At 45.3% G+C, this 22,619-nt stretch overlaps 1 long non-coding RNA gene across 1 annotated transcript; it reads left to right on the top strand.

Annotated features, from left to right (window-relative positions):
* The first annotated feature begins 2,670 nt into the window (after positions 1–2,670).
* Positions 2,671–22,321, top strand: LOC136053686 (uncharacterized). Its single transcript, XR_010622666.1, has 3 exons — positions 2,671–2,755; positions 16,039–16,190; positions 22,277–22,321. It is a non-coding gene; the product is annotated as an uncharacterized LOC136053686 (long non-coding RNA).
* The last annotated feature ends 298 nt before the right edge of the window (positions 22,322–22,619 follow it).

Raw genomic sequence — 22,619 nt, 5'->3', positions numbered from 1 at the left:
CCTAACTAGTTGACAGGGAAGGGCTAGTTAGCTTCACTGCATGTATAGGAGCCCCTAAAGCAGACTTATATGCATCTCATTTTACTCCAGCCCCTCTGTCCAACTGGTTCTTACAGCTTCCTAGTAATCAGGGAAGCAAGGCCAGTACTTCTTGCAAGGTTTTTCAGACTATGTGATGCTGATGGACAAATCTGGCATTGGGAAGATCCTGTCTCTGTTAACTAGTGATTTGGCATACGTCTCTTGTTAACAAATTGAATTTCACACTGAGGGGAGGAGAGCCCTGGAGAGTTTTACACATTAGTGTGGAGAACCCAGCTCTCCTTAGTCACAGCCACGTGCTCATACCACTAAACCATTTTCTCTCTTATTTATGTAAACTGAGGGAGTTTTGGTTTCCAGCTTGGTAAACAAGGATTTAACTACTTCCTCCCTCCTCCCATATAACTTTCCCCGAATGAACATAGTAAATAGAACCCAGCCTTAGGAAAGCCTTTTTGCTTGGTGTTGTAACCGATTCTCTTATGGAAAACAAACATGTTTCTACTAAAAGCAACGCAGAGGAACCTCTTAACAAAAGCATTACAGGCTGTCTCACATACCCCTCTCCACTAGATCCTGCAGCAGACCATCACCTGCTGACAGTGCAGTGCATAGTGCCCAGCACTGAGAACTAGAAACAAACTGTGACCTTATGGTAGGCATGTGTGAGCTGCAAAGATGGTAGCTGGAGGGGAGATAGAGGGTTGGCATAGAAGGCAGGAGATCTGACAGGCTGGAGTATTTTCATCCTCAATTTCCCCCATTGTGAGAAGGACTTTAAGATAATGACATTTCAGGAAAATATAATCTTGTGTTTGTAGTTAACACCCATTAAGAGTTAACTGCATCGTGAGAGGTTAGAAAGTTATTTTTTCAAAATGAAAATTTGCATATAAACAGAGGATATAGAAGTGGGTCTAAGCTGGCTTTGCAGATTGCCTTTCTTCTCTGTCCCTTAACGAGTTCACACAAATACTCTAAGCTGTTAGCTTCAATCCGTGGAATCACAATGGCAGAAATCCGAGATCAGGACAGAGATGAGAAATCAGGAGGCATTGTAATAGAAAGGAGGAAACAGGGAGAATGTGCTGCCACTCCTTTTGAATGGGGAGCAGCAAGAAACTGGCTGCCTATCGCAGTCTAGCAGGATGTGTTGGGATTGTTCCTTCTAAATGCCTTTACTCATGGTTAGGCTTAAATGTAGAAACCAGCTTACAGCACTTTCATTCCTAGGTCACAAAGGGTTTGCTGCTCAGAGAGGAGCATATGGTAATCCCTGCTGAAGAAGGGAAGCAGTGGCCCAGAGCACTGTATCACTGAGTAGCTGCGTTGGGAAGCACACCTGTATCGGTCCTGTTTCTGGACAAGCTGGTCACTTCTCTGCAAGTACAACAGGTATGTTCTTCACGGGCTGGATCTTGATTTTCTTTGTCATGCCATATACCTTTGTTAGCAAGGGAGCTGGGAATTACAGTTCAACCAGTCCTTGGCCAGGGCCTCGCTGCTAGAAGCTGAGCAGGGTCTGCAAGAGGAGTGTCAGTACGGTAGGACAGACGTTCCAGCCAGGACAGCTGAGGTGAAAATCCAGCCACAAATCCGTATGAGGCACCCTTGCAGCTCAAGACATCCATCAGCTAATCCTGCCTTTGGCAATTTCCCCATTTATTCCTCCCATCAAAGGAGCTTGGATTACAACGGCTGTTGACTTAATGAGTGAGACTTCGAAGGAAGCTGGTTTTTACAGTACAAAAATAAAGTACTTTGCACTCTCTGGATCACCTTGCCTCTTAGGAGAACCAGGCATTTAACAAACTGTTACTGAGCCTCGGGAGGGAGACAAGAACTAACCCAGAGAGCCGTGCACACAGACGAGTTGGGGCTGTGAGAAGCTAAGTGCTTTGCTCCATGCTACAAAGCAGTCCTGACCAGAACTGGGCACAGAATCTTCATGTCCCACCTTGCAATTTTTTGGGCAGATTGTTATGCCAAGGCCCTGGCCATTAGTTGTCATTACTGGCCAAGAGGTGTTTTTGGCAGAGGAAAGGTGTTAACTCTCCTTTCCTGGCCACGGTGCAATTTGGCTGACTATATTGTTGCTTTCTTAAACTCCTGTCCAACCCGACCGACCATGTTTGACTTTTTTCTGATTTCCAGAACCACTTGTTGCCCTTGGTTATGACATGGCCCCTCTTTCATGCTGGAACGCCACGTGTTGTGTTGCTTAAATGATCTCAGGTTGTAAATTAATCTACCATGACACTCACTGTTGTGGAGAAGCATGTTAGCAAGGTGGGCTTTTCTCCCCCTTCCTTTCCAACCCGTGGAAGTGTGGCTGTCACAGGAGAGTGGTGGAATAGGGTGGTCTTACGTGCAGTTGGGGAGCTGTTGTGCTTAGAAAGGCTGTTCCAGTTTCTCAGTTCCTCTGACTGCTGTTCCCCTGTAACTATCAGAACAAACTGGCTGTGCCCCTCTAATCAAAGAAATGTGAAGTTAGCAAGAGGCCCCAAGTACATTTCCTGGCAACAAGACAAAAGTAAGTCTACTGAGAAGTTTATGCAAAGAGAATATTTCTAGTATATACAGTTCTGTCTTGTACTCAGATGCCCATACCAAAGCAATTACTGTATGGGAGATGCTGACTGCCTGGAAGAACCTGTTCATTCTGGATCATAATGGAGTCTGCGAGGAGTTCAGCTTCCTGGTGTGGAAGAAGGTAAGTGTGCAGTAAGGAAGGGAGGCTGGGACATGTTTATTTGGGAGGGTAACCTTTCTGGGCTGAAAGCCTACTTTTTAATTTATTTGGTGGTCCAGGGAAATTTGTCACATCACATTCTCCAGCTCCTACTTCCAGAGGCAATTACATCACCCCAGAGTCTTAGCTAGCCAACAGGGAGGCAGCCGTATAAAGCACGGGCTGGCCGTTTCATACTGGGAGCAATGCAGATTGTCCCTAAGACAAACAAAAATCCACAGGAGAGGTAGAAGTCTGGGTCCAGCCAGGGAAAAGCAGATCCATGGCCAGCTTGGAACTTTGAGCCAGCTCACGGATCCTTTTTTCCATGTCTGCTCTTACCCCACCCTCGAACTCCTCCTATCACATCCAAAGACACACGTGGCCTCTGCGTTCCTGTAAGCACAAGGGCTGTTCTTTCTGGGTTCCTGGGAGAGATGCTCAGGGCAGGTGCCAGTGCTTTCTGAGGGATAAATGTTCTGAGCAGTATTTTAATGGGCTGAGGTTGCAGGGCATCTCAGCTACTTGACAACAATACATTTTTCAAAACAAGGATGAGAGCTCAAGGCCTGCAGAAGATGAGGCAAGGACTGGGACTCAGGGTTGTGGCAAAGCAAAATGCTGAGAACTGAGGAAGGTGGAAGAGGAGAGTCCTAGACTGCAAGACTTCAATGGTAGAAAATCCATGGCTCTGCCACCCATGTACTTGTTTTTGGTGTCATCTCCCACCCAAGCATGAATAGAGAGGAAAGCTAGGAGTCTGCTGGGTCAAAGCCTCTTGCTGTGGATTGCCTGTGTTTAAACTCAGCATTCAAAATGTCATGGGAATATTTACTTACAGCACCTCTGAGTGGCATCCAAATGCACCAGTGCTTCTTCACTGGCAGCAGCAGTAAAGCTTTAAGGGGCATTCAAGGCCTTTCACAGCCAGACAGTGAGGTGGTGTCGAAGCCAGCACAGTTGGGAACTGCCTGGTGCTCAATGCATTGTATTTTCCTCCAGAAGCCTCTGCATCCTCTGGAGAATTCTGAGTTGACTTCTGAGCCCCATGTCTCTTGTTTCCAGTACATCTTTGCATCAAAATCTTAACAGTAATCTAAAACTGGCATAATTTATTTTGGGATACATCTCTGAGCTCTTGCGGGCATGGATTCTGTTTTCAAAGAGCTGAACTGCTCCTCCTCCAGTGCAACACAGCCACACTCTCATGGAGTTAATAAATTCATGCGTGCCCTTTAAAAGAAGAAATCAGGAGGATTTTTTAGACATTTTTAGGCAAAGGTTCTTTTTTTCTTTTTTTTATTCTTTTTTTTTTTTTTTTATGAAGCCTCCTTGGTAACCATTTAAAACAAATTCCTCCAGACTGTAAACTAGAGATAATGGAGTTCGCCTTTAATCTCAGTCTGCTGCAGATCAAGTTACCTCTTAGAAATTACTTATCCTGGCCAAGCAAATGAATTGGAATTGATGTTCTTAATTGTTTTCTAAATTGCTGTTCCCCACTCCCTTCCTCCCCTTCTCTGCACACAGCTGTTTTGCATCAGAGTCTCGTCTAATGGGTACTGTCACTCACACGAGGGGGTGAAGTCATGTGGTCATAAAAGAGAAAGATTGGGGGAAGAGAGGGAAATACCACCCAGTGCATTATCTGGCTGTGACACACACAAATTGAATAGAAATAATTCCTCCTAGGGGGCTAGTCCCAACAATGGACAGAGTTCTGTCTCGGGCTAGAAAAATGTGGAGGCTCACTTCATTCTCTGATGCTCATTTCTCCCTCGCAGAGAAGGAAGATGGTTGAAGTGCTAGTTCAGGACACGAGAAACCTGGCTTGAAACTGACTCTGCTGCAGCCTCCTTTGTTTTTATGCAAGCTGCTTTGCTTATGCTGCTTTAATGCCTGCTTTTGTAATTCATAAATAACTCCCCTCCTTGGGGCACCAGTGGCATTTCATGGGAGTTGGACTAGATGGCCTTCAGAGATCCCTTCCAACTCTAAGGATTCTATGATTAGCTGTATCCTGCAAAAAGCTTAACCTGCTCTCCATCTCAAAAAAGAAATGCATCAGCACTGCCTGTGTTTATATATTAGTCTCTAGCTTACATGTAACTTGAGTTGCAGAGCCTTTGGGCTTTGGGAACGTCAAGCCAGGCCTTAACAACATAATCCCTTCCTGCTGCATCCTTCTAAAGTAGAGATGGATCTCAAGTCTTAAGCAGGAATCATCTCCTGAGGATATTTTGCTCACATAAAAATAATTTCTGCATGTGCTATGTAGACAAACAATTGCACCAATGTCTGTATCCCGCCACTGTGTTCCCTCCCACCCTATAAATGATCCATAATCCAAGTTTTACTGCCAGCAGTTTTCCAGATCTCATCTGTTCCCATTCAGACCCTGTATTTTCACAGACTGGCAACTGTTTTCTGCTCATCTGTCCATTCAGAGTAACTGAGAAGAGCAGAGGTTGTCCTCATCCTAGCCTCGCCCAGAAGGTCCTCCTTGACAAACAACAGTCTGTGTCACCTACTCTCATTACACTGCTGTGAGAGACCAGGGAAACAGAGAATTTGCTGCCCTCAATTAAGTCCCAGAGCCTGCTGGAAAAGCAGCAGACTCTTGGATACCTCTTTGTAATATCTAAGAATGCCATATAGAACTGAGTCCAAGAAAGAATGGGAGGAAAAAAGGAATATTATGCAAAACAAGGTAAAAAATCATGCTAACTGCTGGAAGTGGTGAGGGAAGCCAACAATATCATAAGTGTGGAGATTTTTTTCTCCTTTTCAGCAAGGAGAAAAAGGACTGTTTGGGCTTACTGCAGCACCGCACGCAACTGTCATGTACCAGATCATCATTGGCACTAGCAAAATCACGCTCATGTGTTCTGCAATCATCTGTCCTGGGGGAGCTACACAGTTGGTGTTCTTCAAAACTGGAAGGAGACTGATGTTGGCTGGCCTGTCCTTGCAGACACAGCTATTCTGGTTAAGCAGCCTTGTTTATTAGGAACCGTAGTGCAAATAGTTCTGATGGTTAATATAAACGTCACGGTGCAAATATCGTTGTTTTCCTGGGTGAAGGAGAACAAAAAGAAAATCTACCTAACAAGTAGAATTCTGTGGCAGAGTGGTGGATGTGGTGCAGTTATGACTTCCAAGCCAGTTAAGTCAGATGCTCCTAATTATCTAAATTCCAGATTAATTCTGCTCCCTTTCTGCTGATAGATAGATAGATAGCAAAGTTTCAGACAGTTTTCAGAGATCTGCCACAAGTCATTGTGGCAAAATAGGCAGTTCATGAGTCTGACAGCCTGCCCATCACAGGCACCACGTTAGAAGGCTTGTTGCCTCTATCAGCAGTCACAGAATTTATCTTGGTCAAACTGATCCTTGGCTCAATCAAACTGATCCAGAACAGCATAGAGTTAGTATTTCAGTGACTAAGTGTGAAGATGGCTTACAGGAGGATGACTTCTAGGACATGGCTACAGAAAGGTGCAGGTAGGCAGTAATGCCTTTCTTCTGCTTTCACATGAGGGCACTATTTTTCAGTCTGGGAGGGAAAGCAGACAGAAAGTGACTAGAACAGGGCTCAGGAAGGAACTCTGACTTTCTCACTGTAGTTTTCCTTTAATCACTGAAGGATTTTTCTAGCTGTCAGGGCTATAATCTGAGCTTCTGGTCGTTTTGCTTTGTTATGTTGTTACCCATAAGGGTCTACAATCAACATTTTGCTGAAGAGATGCCAGGAGGAAGGGAACCCAATGTGCTTTTGCTGTAGCTGTGTGTGCTAATAGCAGAAAGAAGAAAGAAATTATTTATGTCAATGAAGCAAACAGATGTGACCCTTAGATGGTGCTACCCTTGCTGACATTAGGTACTCGCTGACTCCTTGAATAGCCCCATTCAAACCAATGTAACTGCTCTTGGAGCAGGTTCTGCTGAGCGTTAATGAAGATGTCAGAATCTGGCCCACAGGGAATAAATATGTTGAGCAAGAAGGGGCTCTTTTATAACCTCTTTCCTAGAACATGTTTGGAGGCCTGCATTTGCAGCTGGTTCCTATCTCAAAGCTGGGCCAAACCAAGCTCCCTTCACCAGAAGGTGCAAGCATGCCCAGACTTTTGTAAGCTCAGCTCCAGATCCAAACTTTAGGTCTGATCTGAAGCGGATAGACTCCTACTGACCTAAACAGACATTTGGACCAAGCCTGCATGACTCGGACCAGTCCTGACACAGAGCAAAACCAGTACTGCTAGGATGTCTGGGCCCATGCTTGTCAGAATAGGTTGCTTTTCTTTTTTTCTCTTCTTTTTTTTTCCCTCTTGCATTTTTAGGGGAGGGATTGGTCTCAAGGAGGCATAAACTCCCTTCTTTTCCATCCCTGATTGAGTATCAAACTACTCCACTGAGATTTCTCCATGGAGACATTGGGTTTTCCTGGCAGGCAGGGTTGCAAACTACTCAGCGGAATGTCTACAGCTCTGCAGCTCCGGAGGAGCCAGGAGGCTGGGCATCCCAGCCAAGGGAAATACTGCTCTCGTCCCAAGAACACTTTCATGGAGACTGAGGTGCATACTGGATTAGAGACGGCTAAGCTGGGTTCTTGGGGTTTTTTGGTTGGTTTCTTTTTCCCTTCGAAAATCTAAAGCACGGGGAAGAGAAATTCACAGACAAGAAATCTGGGGATCCTTATGGCTGTTGCAAAATGTGGTTTGTTAATGTCTTTTTACTTCTGGTACTTCTGGCTTGTTCAACACACGCACACATACACACATACAGAGAATAACTTGGCAAGCTCATGTTTTCATGGCACAGCACCAGGAAATGGGAGTTCCCCTCCCAACAGAGAAGATCAGGGCAATGAGGCAAAGGTGGGGAATCAGACCCAGCCTGAGTCTCAGTGGAGCGCTGGCCCGGACAACTCTTACACAAATAATCTCCGGGAGCTCTGAACCCGTACTTCATTGTGGACACAGACAGTGCTGTAGAAAAAAACAGACTGAAATTGCTTCTCTTTCATGGCATCTGTAGTGTAAAAACGGTTTTCGTCCAAGACATTTGTGGTCGGAAAATCCTGACACCTCATAAATTATCTCAGAGGCGCAACAAAGCTTCAAAAAGATGAAACTCAATGCTGAGGTCAGCAGGAATTTTTTTGCATCTTCTGCAGTGGAGGAACGTTTTCAGTCTCAGGAAACCACCACAAAAAGAGGCAGCAAGAAGACAGAATATTTCTTGGCATGAGAACCTCAGTGCTCAGGGGAGCGAGGAATCTTATATATTTATTTTTGGCCACCTCTGTGTTCGCACATCATCAGAACACGATCCAAATGACCAGAGGCAGCCTGATGGTGAGGTGGCTGCTGTAGTTAGGTGACACTTCAGGTCCACCCAAACACTCAGGGTAATCGTGCCTGCTTAGTGCTGGGGCTACATGGGCTGCAAACTTCCTAGGGTTAGTCTGACAGTACTTTATAGGAAAGTTGGGCTTGGGGTAAGGATGAAGTACTGCAGAACCACAGCATCCCTTGCTGTCTTCTTTACCGTATAGAAGGCAGTTTCTTTCTTCTAGAGAAAAGGAAAGTGGGGAAGGGAACCCTAAGGTGGATCCCATGCAGAGGTTGTAACACAGGAACCTCTTCAGGTGCCCTATCACGGTTCTTTGCAGCAGCCCTGTGTTGGTCAAACCAGAGAGACACTGAGATAATACTTGAAAGGAGAATAGGCACGTGGTATCCAGGATGATCTGCAGTCCCTGTGTTGTGGTGTGGGGCAGGTAGGACCCAGCCAGAGCCAGTTAGTTCAGGAAGGAAGGGTTTTTCAGGGGCTGAAAAGTCAGAGGGATGTTTCTGAGAAAGCAGAGACAGAACTCATTTGCCTTGTATCCAGCCCTGCTGCTAGTCCTGGCAGTCTGAGCCCTAGGTAAGCCTTGCCATCTCAAGCTGTGCCAGCCCTCTCCCTGCAGCACTGATGGCAGGAGGGCTGCGTGCCGCATGTGAGCTGGAGCTGTGCCTGCAGCCTGCTGAGGGCTGCCTGGGGAGGCAATGGCCATGCTGTGCAGCAGCCAGCCCAACTGCAGGCTCCCCATGTGAGCAGGGTGCTGCCTCTCCAAGCCAGTTTCCCAGGGACCCTTGGGACATGCTATGGGTTTCAGGGTTGTTTTTTATCCTCTTTACTCTTTTACGGTTCTGTCTTAATCTGTAGCATTGCCCATTGATTTTACGTGTCTTTTTTGGAGAGTGAAGTTTCAGGGTAAGATGTGAGCTGCTTTCTGTTCCTGTGGGTGGACAAACCTTTTGGGTTTGAAACTTTTCTCCATATGTTCAGCCCTCTGAGTCCTTAGCAGGATCTGACCTCCCTGCCCACTTAGTAAATCAATGGCTTCTAAGGCATGTAGAACTGATTTTATGGCAGCAAGATGCATTTCACTAGATTTATGTTATTAAACTGGAGGGGGGGAAGCCTCCTTTTATTTGGGGCAGTCCTTGAGTTTTACAGGCTTGTTTAAGTAAGTAATTATTTTGGTAATGCCGAGGCCTCCTTTATTGAATCGTAAATGCATCCTGAACAGCTATCTGAATAACAAGAAGACCTTTCCCCTAAGTCTGTGCGTTGCTTGATTAGCAAATCTGAAAATTAGCAGTTTACTCTGCGATTAGCTTTGCTGCTGAGAGCTGCCTTGGTTCACTTCTCTGGGGTACTCACAAGATTAAGCCTGTATGTAAATGTTTGCAGGATCAGTGCCACAGAAGGAAAAAAACAACCCAAAAGCCCTTTCTTTGGAAACATCCTCTCTGACCATGTTAGGGAAAAGGATCAGATAATTGGGATCTTTATGATGCTTATTATAAAAAATGTTCTGGAACTAGTTCAAGCACCAATCAGAAACCACATTGTTCCACTAAATCACTTTCAGATGCCATTTCAGATACAGAATACAATTACTCCTCGTTTAAAAATATAAATGTTCCCTTCATAAAACACACACACACACACAAAACTATTTTAATTTATTTTATTTTTATCTGTCTTGGCTGGAGTTCAGGCCTTCCACAGATAATCTATCATCAGATTTTGTACCGTTTCTTTCTGCCCGGTGTTGTGCTGAGCCCACTGTACAGTGCAAAAGAGCTCTAGGACACAGACACTGGGACTTCACATGCAAAAGAGCTCTTGCACAAGCCAAAAGGCTGGAGGCCCCGGCTCGGATGTGTGTGCTTAAGAAATCAGCTCAAAGCAAAACCTGGAACAAAGATTCTGCCCGCATGTTGCATTAAAAAACCACCCGAAATGCCTGGAGGGGTTCTTGGCCTGTCTTTTTTCGTTGTTGGACAGCTATGGGTTTGGGGAAGCAAGCTCCCTTTCCTGTGTGCTGCCCACGTGCTCTCCGTGTTGTTAGGAGGGAGAACGTGGGGGCCATCTGTGAGCTCAAGTGGTGAGCCTGGCCCTGCTGGTAATAGGGGACCCTCCAGCTCAGGGAGGGCCCACTCAGCTTGGCACATCGCAAGCCCACTGGTTGAGGCACTTGGGTTTGGGAGAACCTTACTGTACAGTTTTGGGTGCCACAATACAGAAAGGACATCAGACTATCAGAGCGTGTCCAAAGGAGGGCTGCAAAGATGGGGAAGGGTCTGGAGGGGAAGGCTGTGAGGAATGGCTGAGCAATTTGGGTTTGTTCAGCCCAGAGCAGAGGTGGAGGAGAGGCCTAATGGAGGCTGCAGCTCCTCACAGGGAGCAGAGGGGCAGTGCTGGTTTTTGTTCCCTGGTCTGATTTTTGGGTGGTCCTGTTAGGAGCCAGGAGTTGGACTCCATGATCCTCATAGGCCCCTTCCGACTTGGGATATGCTGTGATTCTGTGATAGCTAACCCCTGAGCTTCAGGGAGCAGTAAGATGGTTGGAAGGGATCCAGTGTGCCCCATGGACAGTCTGAGGGCTGATTCCCAAGCCTTGCACTTTCACCATATCACCGTTGGACTTTTCCACCTCACCGAGAAGCACGCTGCCTCCAGCTCGGGACTTTCTGGGACATTTCTAATGGAAAGCTTTCCTCATCATCAGGAAATTGTCCTTCGTCATTGCTGAAATCCTTCTCAGAGCGGTTCTGTTTTGGTGAGCTGCCGCCTGGCCCCAGCCACAAGCCTGTGGGAGCACAGCCTGCTCTCCTGCCAGCGACTGCCTTGGTTAGGGCCCCTGTGCTCTGCTCAGTCCTTCTGCAGGACGGGAAGCCCACAGACACACAGAGTGTTGCCCCACAGTCCGTACAACCCCCCCACTGATGCCAGACCCCCGTCAAGCTGGCACAAAGCCCTGGGAACCTGGATCAGAACAGGGCTAACAAGAATTAGCTTTCTGCCCCCAAGGCTGGGGATGCTTGAGGATGCTGCCATCTTTCAGGCGCTCTGCGGGTTGTCTTCTTTTTTTTCTTCTTCTGGGGCGAGCAGAGGGATTTCTCAGCATCGGGGCAACATGAGAATCCTGAGGGATGCATTTTGGAAAAAATTTATATGGAAACATTTTCATGTTTTCCAAAACAAAAGATGCTAAGGGGTTTGTTACTAAGGGAAAATTCCTGCACCAGTTTCGCAAAGGCTGGGATTTCTGAGTTTCCTTAGCACAGCTCATGGCTTCTTTAGGAGGGCTGCAGTCATGACGCTGAGCAGAATGGCCTTTGAACTCAGTGGTAGCTTAAATATTCGTGAAATCGTTGCCCCAAGGAAGGCAGTGGACTCCCAATGGCTTATCCCAGTGACCTTGGTGAAATCAAGGACTTGGACATGGTCTGTCAGCTGGCGTTGCTTGGGCCTCATGGTGGAGTAGGGGGTCTGCTCTGAACCAAGCTCTTGGCTGGATGGGCAAAACCCGCTTGGCTCTTCTGTCTCAGATTGCTGGGAAGCAAAGTTTGAATAGAGAACAGGGCCACTTCTGAAGTTCAGAATTGTCAGAGTAATCATTCATTATTCCGAGGAATAAATGTTTAGGCCGATGTGCAAAATGAAGAAGTGTTTTATAACAGTCTGAACTAAATCTGAAAGAAGGGATTTTCAGAAACACAGGATGTTCTTCTCACCCTCAGTGACTGATGGTGCAGTGGGAGCAGTCAGGCTGATGCAAGGTGTCTGCGGAAATTCAGCCCTCGGCACTCAGGATTTTTAGTGTTTCTGGCCAGAAGACTGGAGCCCTTGCTGGGATGTGATTACTTCTGTGATGTTTTGTTGTTACAATAGAGTCACAGAGCCTTGTTCAAAGGCCAGGACCTCCTGCGTTTTGCCACGTCTCTAAAGAGCATCCCAGGGATTTCCAGTCCAACTGGGCAATGCTCAACTGAAGTCAAGAACGATTCACAATCCCCTTCAATGAGTATTTTTTAACTATTTCATTATTAATGTCATTAATCACTTTGGTTTTAAGCCAGATGGCCATGGCCTTTGTTACAACATGCTGATTCCTATTTAGGAGAGAAGTTGCTAGCAAATATTTCACTACCCTTGCATTACAATGGGCTTCCTACCTTAGAGATGCAAGTTTGCTGCGCAAACAGGAAACGTGTGTTTCACTGATGAGGTGAGGAAATGTTTCAGATCTTGATGTTGCTAACTAGAGGTTCGTTATCAGGTTTGGGGTTATTCCTGAGGCACTAGTCATTGGTGGTATGTGATTTTTCAAATCTCTCAGGTTTTCTGTTTTTCAATGTTACACTTTTAGCCCTTATGAATATAGAAAAAAAATATGTATCAGTAAAACAACTACACCTGAAAGCCTAAAGAAGCTTAGAAAACTGTTAGAATTGTGTTGCATTTCTTGTCCATTTCTCTTTCTTTCTTCTCTTCTTTGTGCCTGCCTCCTGTCTTTACATACTGACATTTGACAGCGTAGAAAACTATGATGGAAGAGATCCAAGATTGTTTGTGCAGATGGATTTGAGCTGCGATATCAGAGGTGCAGCTCCGGCGTCAGACCTAGATTTCATCAGAATCTGTTTTCTGTTCATTCTCGTGGTTGGTTTTGAGCTCTGCACAACAAAGAAAGCTTAATTTACCTATATGGAGGTGTGGAAAACCAAGTGTCAGTAGTTATTAGCAGCAGCAGGACAAGTGTCATGTTTGTAGGTATTCACCTCTTCTGGGGCTCACTCCTCATTCCCTGGTAACATTGAAAATGCCAGAGGAAGCAGAAGCAGCAGGAGCAGAGGTAATGGGCTCAGGATGGTGCCAGAATGCCACGGGTGAGTTTCCTTGGAAGCTGCCCATGGAGAGGTCCTGTCAGCATACACGAACAGAGCCATATTTCATCTGCTCAAAAGAACCCGGGATTGTCCTGGGAGGCTGCACAAGAAACGAGGCTCCATGGTTGGTGCTAAACCAATAACAAATACTGCGTTCCCCCCTACCAAGAGATCAGAGCACAGCAGGCTGCCTGCAGCAGGGGAAAGCTGGGACAAGCACAGAACAGCAAGGATGTTTGTTAGTTCTTCATTGTATCTCTTACCAAGTGTAACTAATCTCACCACCATCAATAGGGATTGTGACCATGGAATGAACCCAACTCTGGGACCTTACTGGACATTTTTCATCAGAGCAGCTTTAAAAAAGATGTGGTATTTTTCAGGCAAACATTAGAAATTAGCTGCCTTGAATGGTTTTTGGAGAAAAGAAAAGCAAAGAAAACCCAGTTTTTTACAAGGCGAAACATTTTTATAACACCAAAATGTTCTGTTTCTAGATTTGATGTGATGCGCTGGACGTTGCATTGCTTTGTTTGGATCCATCTGAAAGGTTTACACAGCCTACCCAAATTTTACTGTAATAAGTATCAATGCTAAAACACTTTGCAAAGCCCTCGTGTCACAGGCTTTGGCTGTCAGGTGGCACTGAAGAGATGACCACTCACTTTGAGCTCCGTGGCTGCAGAGTGGAGACGTGTGCTTTGATTTCTGGGGTGAGCAGAGCAGAGAGGCCTGGAGGCCTGGGCTCTGCTGGGTGGTGGCAGGATGTGCGGGGAAGGCCACCAAAGTTGGCAGTGCTGTAGGCTTAGGAAAGCTAAAGAGCACTGTGCCTCTGTGCTGCTTGGGAGCCTGGAGATCATCCAGAAGATGGGCAGAGCCTGGCTGGCAGCACATCTTCTTCTCCACGACCAAAAAGGAAGAGAATGAAGATGGAGGTGCCTTACTCCCAGCATTTCTCTGGCTAACAGGCAAACTTGTCCCCAGGGGCACGTCCCACTAGCAAGCTGCAGCCATCCCCTCAGCTAAACAAGCATACAGTGTGTGGGTATGGAGGCTTTCAGGGGCCTTCAGGACCACGTCTTGGGTGTGCTCCAATCCTGAGTAAACACTCCAAGGACACCAAGGTCCCCTGCCTCTCAGGCAGCACAAGCCAAAACGATAAAAATTTAAATAAAACCCCAAAACAAAGACAGAGGAAAGAGGGAAAAGACGCTGTGAAGCCCAAAGGGCGAAGGATGTGGGTACTGCTGGGCTTAATTGTCTTCTTCCTTGCTCTGCGAGGAGGAATGCTGCTGGGGCTGTTGCTGTCTTTTGGATTGTTACTGACGTCTTATTTTTAATATACTTTTTCCCCAAAGCAAACAGGCAAGTGACGTAAAGCAAATGGAATTGTGGTTCTCAAGCCGGGAAACTCAGAGATGATCCCAGGCTGCAAAATCCAGATCTGAATGTTGAGCTCCCTGTTGCACAAGGCCTGCAGGTCTTCAGCTAGTTTAGGTCTGCAGCCTGGAAGGGGGGCAAGGTGCCAACTTCAGTGTCAGGTTCAGGCTTCAGTTCTGAAACAAACCTCCCTCACTGAAAGTTCAGGGTTGTTCACAGAGGCTCGGAGGGGGGAAGCACTGATTCCAGCTCTTCTCCTCTAACAAGGTTTGGGCTCACTGTAACAATTCGTCCGGGCCTCTAATGAGGAAAGCTGTCTTTTTTGTGATGACAGTTGAACATATGCTCAGGCTCATTTCTCAATCAAAGGTTTGTGTTACAGAGTAAGTTACAATTATTTCTGTGCCATGGGAGGACCGTTGAGTTAAAGCAGGTAGATGTCCTCTCGCAACCTGCGACCTTGTTTCTGTTATCAGCCTAGAGTCTGTTGCCATTGATTTGATCTACAGGGCTGTGAGATGCTGGGAACATCTGGGAATGAAACATAAAACAAAGGCTTTGAGCTCTGATAATCACGGCAAATCTGTGATTGCTCCTTGGATTAAAAGCTGCAATTCTCCCCGAGCTCGTGGGCTGATTGTACTGTCCATTGGATAGTGGGAGATACAATTTGATCGATGTTTCAAACAAACCAGTGGAGTTAATTAAAAGTTAACTCTGATTGCATACTCATATTGCAGGGCAGAGTAGCCGCAAAACAGTTTGCTTTGAGCTCTTGAGTCAGGAAAAAGCCTGACAAGTTAATCATGCCTTCCCATCCTCCTGGCCTTTGTGGGCAAGAAGTTGAAGGGCAATTCAGGGAGATGGGGCTGGCACTCACAGAGTAACCCCAGAGTTCATGATTGACTCAGGATGGTGAAAGAGGAGTAAAGGGAGTGCAGTTACTGCATAGGAAATAGGGTCTGTGAAGCTTGCAGGGATTTCAGACACCAGGATTTTTTGCAACATTTATTGAAACAGACAGGCTAAGAGCGCTAAGGGATAAAGGATCCCAAATCAAACAGCCTAATTGGTCTCAAATGGACTGACTGAGGAACTCTCTCCCTTCCAAAATGGGTCAAATTGCATTTTAGAAGAGGATCTCTGAAATTTGAGTGGGAGGCCTGGATAGAAAAACGAATGGACGAACTCATAATTGACATGGATTCCATTATGGCTAATACCGATGTCAGAGCTGCCACCGAATATGTCCTGCAAATCCAGTCTGGGGGAATTCCCTTTAGAGATGTGACCCAGGTGAAGCAAACTATTTGCCATGAGCCTGTGAGGAACTGAGACTTTAATTGCAAACATATGGCTGGGTAACTTTCCAGCAAGTGAAACCTGGGGGATAGATAGAGACCTGCTCTGAAACTGATGATCCAGAAGAGCTTTCACTACCTCTGATCCTCACAGTCCTGAAGAGGGAATAGATTGTTGTGCTTTCATATCATTTTTTGCTGACAAGAAAACACTAAAGAAATGGAAGATGATGTCAAAATGTAATGTTGGCACAAAGAGCCCATTGATTTTAGAAAAAAATGAGGGTAAAATGACGTTCCCTATAACTTTATTTATGCTTCATTTGTGTCTTTTTTTTTTTTTTTTTAATGGCAGCGGCCTGATCTTCAGCATCCTCCTGTCCTGGTTGATTTTGTCATGAACAGCCTGGAGTCTTTTATGAGGAGATACCTTGGACGATAGGGTCATCACCTGCTGGGGACCAGCGTGGCTGCTTAGGTTACCTGTCCTAGTGTTTGTCAAGGAGGGTAAGTGCACTACAGAAAGGAGAGTTTTGGTACCAGCTCCCAGATCTGATTGCTGGGTGAAGAATCCCTCAGAAGCTTATTGTAGCTTTTTCACACAGTTTTTCACTGTAGTCTGTTTCTAGCTTTCAGTTGTACCAGCTGGTCTCTGTGACAGGCAGCTAAGCTCCAAGGAAGGGACCCTGGCACTTCCAGACCCTTGTTTTATCTTGTTTGTCATTATCTTGTCTAACTCTTCTGAAAATTGATGGAGAAGAGTTTTCCGTGAGCTACAGAGTATCTTGAATACTATAGGAGGTCAGTATACATTTGTGCTTTCTTCTGGGACCTGAAAACACGTCCCTGTGCATGATGAGAAGTTATAACTATTGTCCTGGGTGACTGGAAAAGAGGAAAGGGGAATGTGGGCTGACAACATGAAATGGTGAGCTGAGGGGAATTTTATTCTCAGAAAGTATTTTTATTTGTTGAGTAGCCTCGACAGGACAAGAACTTAAAATTTCTAGACAGGAATACATCTGAGTCAGTAGAGTTTTATTAGGGTGCACAGTAGCTTCTAGGTACTGGTGTGTGCACCAGAGGATACTGGCTGGTCCATGGGGAACTTGGGCCTTCCCAGCACTGGAGTTATGGTGACTCCTGAATGTCAGAGGCTCAAAATCTGGAGTGAATTGACCAAGGTCTGTACTTAAGGCGGAGAAAAAAATTTCCTTCCTTGAGGAGGCATGCAGGTAAGGCAAACAGCACATCAAATACCAGCTGGGTGTTTGGCTTTTGGAGAAACAAAGATGAGCTGGAAAAAATGTGAGAGCCTCTGAGTACCACTTTTGTGTCCTACACTCATCCACGTGACCTAAATATTAAGGTTTAAAAACGCGAAGGTGGTGAGGAACTTACAGCATAATTGCTGCTTTGTGATGATATTTAGCAGTTCACATAGGCCAAAGCACCAATTTTGGTCTGGATTATTTCTTTAAGAGCAGTGTCTGGGACATCTGCGGCAAAGGCTCTTGTTATACTGAGTACTCTTGAGTACGAAACCAAGAGAAGTTGGGTCTGCAAAAACTGAGGCATTTAACAGTAAATATTCCCTAAACCAGTGACCACATGTCTGAAAAGGGAGATTTATGTGAAATGGGAAGTTTCATAACAGAACTCTTTCATAAAATAACAACAGTGACGTAAGCACACATGTACACACATACTCATTCCAGATAAGATCAAATATCTGACACTCCAGAGATGAAACACTTCTCTATTTATTTTTCTCCTTCTGATTTTGAAATACAATTTCTCTGGGACTGACAGTTACAGGTGGCAATGCTGCAGAGAAGTCTTTCAGCCACTGCTGGAAGTGATCTCTCTCCCTTGTGTGTAATGGAGTATGTACACCAGACCACTGTGGCCCGAAACATTTCTTGTGTATTCCAGTACTCCAGCCCTTCCAGTCCTGCTCTCTTTGCTCCACGCATCCCTTTCCACGGCTCTGGAATGCATCTCTGCTGGATGTTCCGTTGTTGGTGATTTTAGCAGATAAGAGAGTGGTAGGGATAGGAGCAGAGCAGTCAGAAAAATAGTGGGATCTGTTGGAAGGGACGAGGTGCAGAAAGGAGAGAGAAAATGGGGTAAAAAGATAGAAAGGTGGAAGATGGAAGATGCAGGAATGAAAAGGTGGAGATGGAAGAGAAAGAAAGGATAGAAAAAGAAAGGATCCCAGAGGACAGATTCTTCTTCTGAAGAACATTATATACTGCATAAACTACAGTAAATTGAAATATTGTTAATCTATAAAGGCTGTATTGTTCTCTTTTTCTCTTGGCCAACTACTACTGACGTAAGCAGGAACTCTTCTCTAGGCTGAAGAAGCCTAGAGCCTAGCAAGGAAGCCTGGCGCCCAGACTGGGGCTGGAAGTGGGATTTGGCCTCTGCTATACAGAAAGGCTTTGAGGATTCAGACTTAGAGGAACCCAGGGAATGTGAGGCTGCTGGGCAAGCTTCAGATAGAAGCATTTGGTCAGTGTTTCTTCTACAAAAACTAATAAAAATACATCTTTCAATCTTTTCCAGGAAGATGTCAGAACTCTTCTGTGGAGTTAGTATGCTTGACATGGACACCGACTTAGTCATTAGAGAATAAGACAAAGGGGTTTAAGTCCTGCTAGAAATTCATATATCATGCAAGGCTAGTGGAGAGACACTGCTGACTCCATGATGTGTATAAACGTATGCATGTATGTGTGTATCACTATGTATAAGCTCATGCAGCTATCTGTTTTCTCCTAATAATTCTGTAATTCTGCCTTCGGCTTTACAGACTCCAGGATCTTGGCCAGCTGGAGCCAGAGAGGCTGCCAAGTCCATCAGGTTGATGGAGCCAGCAGGCTGTTCCACCTGACTGTCTGGAAGCATTCTTTTGCTCTCTTGAGAGTTTCCTAGCGCGTCTCCATTTCCTCCAAAAGAAGGTTCACCCATGCTTGCCAGCGTGTATGTCAGGTCTTCTTTGCATGGGTGCTGAGACTGCAAAACCCAGAGACCCGTGGCCCCTCTCAGCACTGTTTTAGCTATCTTCCAGCTGCACAAGCACTGAAAAGCTCCAAAAAATATCCAGTGAGGCAGATGAAAAGACACAGGCTCAGGCTCTTGGCTAGCACTATAGCTGCTTTATAGGGATAGAGAGGATGAGCTCAAGAATTCTTCGTATCTCACAACCTGATGAGGTCAGTAACAACCCTGATTTTTCTGTGCTCCTAAAGCAGAAGAACTTCTTTGTCGACAGCTGAGAAGACCCTGAAGAATCCAAGGTGCGTGCAGAGGTAACAAGGGAACAGATGAAATTTATGTTTTTCAAGTCTTTATGGTTATCTCAAGAATGATATGCTGAGAAAGTAAATCCTTTGCAAACGCTCATGAATCTCTGGTATTCAGGTGCCCTGCAGGAGAGATGCAGAGACACAGAAAAGATTTTCACCAGTTGATCTCACCATGTGGCTCTCATCTGGTGCTCTGTTCTGCCTGCTTCTTGCTTCGGGTAGTGTTCAAATCAAATGGGGGTTTCAGAAGCGCTCCATATAGGGGAAAATGAGAAAATGTGTGTTTCTCCCCTGTGCTCAGTCTAAACAGCTTTGTCCACCTACACCTCCCCCTTCTGGGTCCTCCTCCCAAGTACAGGTGAAGGTCGGTTCTTCTCTTGGAAACAGAGACAGAGACTTTCATGTCACCTATTCTGACAGTTCTTGTTATCCATCTGTAGTCATGGTGAGCTGCTGGGCTGCCTAATGGCCCCTTCCCATATTTCAGTCTGGCTTTACCCCTGTAAGTCCTATCCTCTGTGAGTACACAGCAGTGAGGTGCAGCCCGAGAAGTGGAGAGAGGGGGAGTGGAGTTAAAGGAAAGGTGGAAAAAAAGCACCAGCAGCAGGCTGGGAAGTTCAGTGAATGCCAATAGCAGTACCATAAGGATGTGCTTCTGAAATGAGGTGAAATGCACAAGAGGTAGCAATAAGCAGCCTTACAGGTTCTGGCTGACGTGCACAGTAGGCCTCTTTTATGTGTTTTTAATGTTCTCTCTGATGAGGGACTGTCACTTTTTCTTCAGCTCACTGTAGCTTTTCATATTCAGAAAATACATGCAACTCTGTGCGCTTTCTCTCTTCCTTAGTGCAGAGGTTCCCAAACCATGGCAGAGATCCCCGCCAACCTTCTTTATGTCTTTTGGAGCACTTACACTTTCATTGTTCAACTTTGAATAGAGAGTCTTTGAGAAGAGTTAGTTATCCAGACCAGACAGACATTTATAACCTCACCAGCCATAATGTTGTCGTGGATAAGAAGTACTGTTTTGGTCAAGAAGATGCCATTTGCAAGGATCTCATTATTTTCCCTTTGATTTTTGAAAATCAACAAATTCTGATGAAGAGCGCCGTGTAAAATGGAGCTGAGGATGAACAAAGGAGCAAAGAGGAGATCGGTTCTTTTTGCTTACGTGGAAAGGAAGAAAAAATCTAACGGCTGCCTGTGGAAACATGGAAAGTCTCCAGTATAATGAATAATAAGAATAATTTCAACTATATTTTCGGAGATTCGAACAGTATTTATATGCAAATGCTATCTCAGAAGGTAGTGGAAAAAAATCAGTTTTCCTAACATTGGCTGGAAAACAGAATTTGCAGTTCTGGAAGACTTGAGATTTCCATAGGAACCAAATGAGATTAAGTAAAAAGACTTAACAGAGGTGATTAGAAAGTATTTTGTACCAAAACCAAACTCTATAGCTGAATGACATAAATTACATTGAAGGGAGCAAATGGCCTTTCTGGCAGGTTAAAAAAAACAACATGCCAGTGTCTTCTGTGTGAGAAGGCCTTAGAGAGCTGAGAGCTACAGTGCAGAGCACAGGCTTGGGGGAACCACAGGCACATCTTTGGGGTGACACACTGAACCAGTGTAATCAAGCTTACACTCCCTGAGTACTGAAATCACGCTAATGTTGGTACACACACAAAAGAAGCCTAACTTCATCAATCGAGAGAGAACCTCCACTGTTTTCCCTTGTTTTGAATTAAGACTAGAGGTCAGTGGCGTGGGAAGAGCACTTCATCCACACTGTCTGATGTTTGGGAATTTTAACAATGGAAAGAATTATGGGTGATATCCTCCATTAAGGACTTGCCTCATTTTGTGCTTTGTTTTGGTTATTTTGGCAGTAATAATTTTGTTGTTTCTGTACTCACCTTTCCCAAAGAACAGAGACATCACAAACAAGCAAGCTCTTTCCTCTGCAGGGCTATTCCGTTTTCTTTTATTAGTGAGCTAAGGAAAGCTTTGATCTACACTCCAGCTTGATATCTAACGAGATATTTTCATCAAACTCTGCTCCTTATTGAACTCATGTTAATCTCAGCAAGATTCATGTAGACAGATGTTCTTATGTCTGTGGGCAGTGGCATGGGATCTTGCAGTTAGACCTTGCTGGTATGAGCAAAGTGGACACCACTGCAGTGATGGAGATCTTTCTATAGGAAATTCATTGCAGGATTGGGGCATAACAGCAAATGCATTTGGCCTGAAGCATGATTAATTAATGCACGGTTAAAGGTTGCTTATATGTGTTGGTCCATCTCCCACTGAGATTGATGGCAAAACTCCCATGAAGTTCAGCAAAGCAGGATGGAATCTATACAGAAAGTATTTTTCCCAGAACAACTTTGCAATAACCAGTGGATTTGCAAACTCCTCAGTCTGACACATTGAAACAATTTGGGACTTTCATTCCATTTTGCTTTAATTGGACTTACACTGCATCTGAGTCTTCCTAAGTGGGTTGCACTGCCTAAAATATGTGCAGGCATGTTTGCATTCTCTGAGGGAACGTGGAGGTTAAACTAGAAGGCAAGGTTATGTTAGCAAGGATATTTTCTTTTTATTCTGCTTCCAAAGGCAACCCTGTTCTGGGCTCACCACTCTGGCTTGACCGCTCTGTGCCTCTCCATACCAAATCATGCTGGGATTTGATGATAAAGCACATCCCCTTTCCAGGAGCCAAGCCAACCCCTACATCCTAACTCACTGGTGTTCTGGTACCTTAGGCACTCTGTGGTCAGAAGGCAGACTGCAAATTCGGGTATGAACTGGGGTGATGCTGGAATGTCCAAACCCTTTGTAGGAAGTTTCCTACAGCGCTGTTGCCCATTTGATTGCCAGTTCCTTTGTTTTTATGTTTCTCCAATGGTGCCAGCTGAGACAGCTCTGAGCTGGATCCCAGTGCTTGCAGGGCTTGATTTGGTTCACATCTTCCATAAAAGTTTTCCATCTCTGACCAAGGAATTTCAGATCAGGGTAAAAATGTGAGTAAATCAGAGCTGGCATCTATCCCAGACATATCAATTCCCTTAAATTCCCTTTTTCCTGTGGCTTTGGGACAATCAAAATAAGGAATGTTTCCATTGCTATACCTTTATGAAAGTACAAGATGTGAATGCTATATCCTGAGTGCATCTAGTGAGTTTCCTTACCTTGGTCGTTACCAACTGCACAGCTTTCTCTGGCAATTATGTGAAACGGAGCACTGCAGTAGAGTAAATCTTTTGGCAGGGCTTGGCTCCAGGGAAGATCAAACTCTCCAACGTGACAGTTAATGAAACAAGTAGAAAGAAGGGGGAAACTGTCAGTCCCAGCAAGCCAACACTAACAGAGTCTGAAGGCAGCTGGAGGTGCCAAGGTGTCTGCTTGCATGACTGGGAGAGAGCTGTGGGGGTTGGACAGGGGTCTGCACCGAGGCTGGGTTTCCTCTGCTTTGGGTGACCGGGGAGCAGTGGAAACAAGTCATCCTCTCCATGACTTGTTATGACTGCTGTGTGCTAAAGGATGCTGAATGCATACTGTCTTTTTTTAGGATACAGAACAAGCTGGCATTATTCTGCATCACTTAGGTAGT

This window comes from Cyrtonyx montezumae, unplaced genomic scaffold (genome assembly GCF_038088225.1).
Source record: "Cyrtonyx montezumae isolate F1298 unplaced genomic scaffold, pur_monq_1.0 scaffold_1, whole genome shotgun sequence".
Classification (NCBI taxonomy): domain Eukaryota; kingdom Metazoa; phylum Chordata; class Aves; order Galliformes; family Odontophoridae; genus Cyrtonyx; species Cyrtonyx montezumae.
Note: the sequence above shows the minus strand (reverse complement) of the source record. Positions and strands in the feature narration are given on the sequence as shown.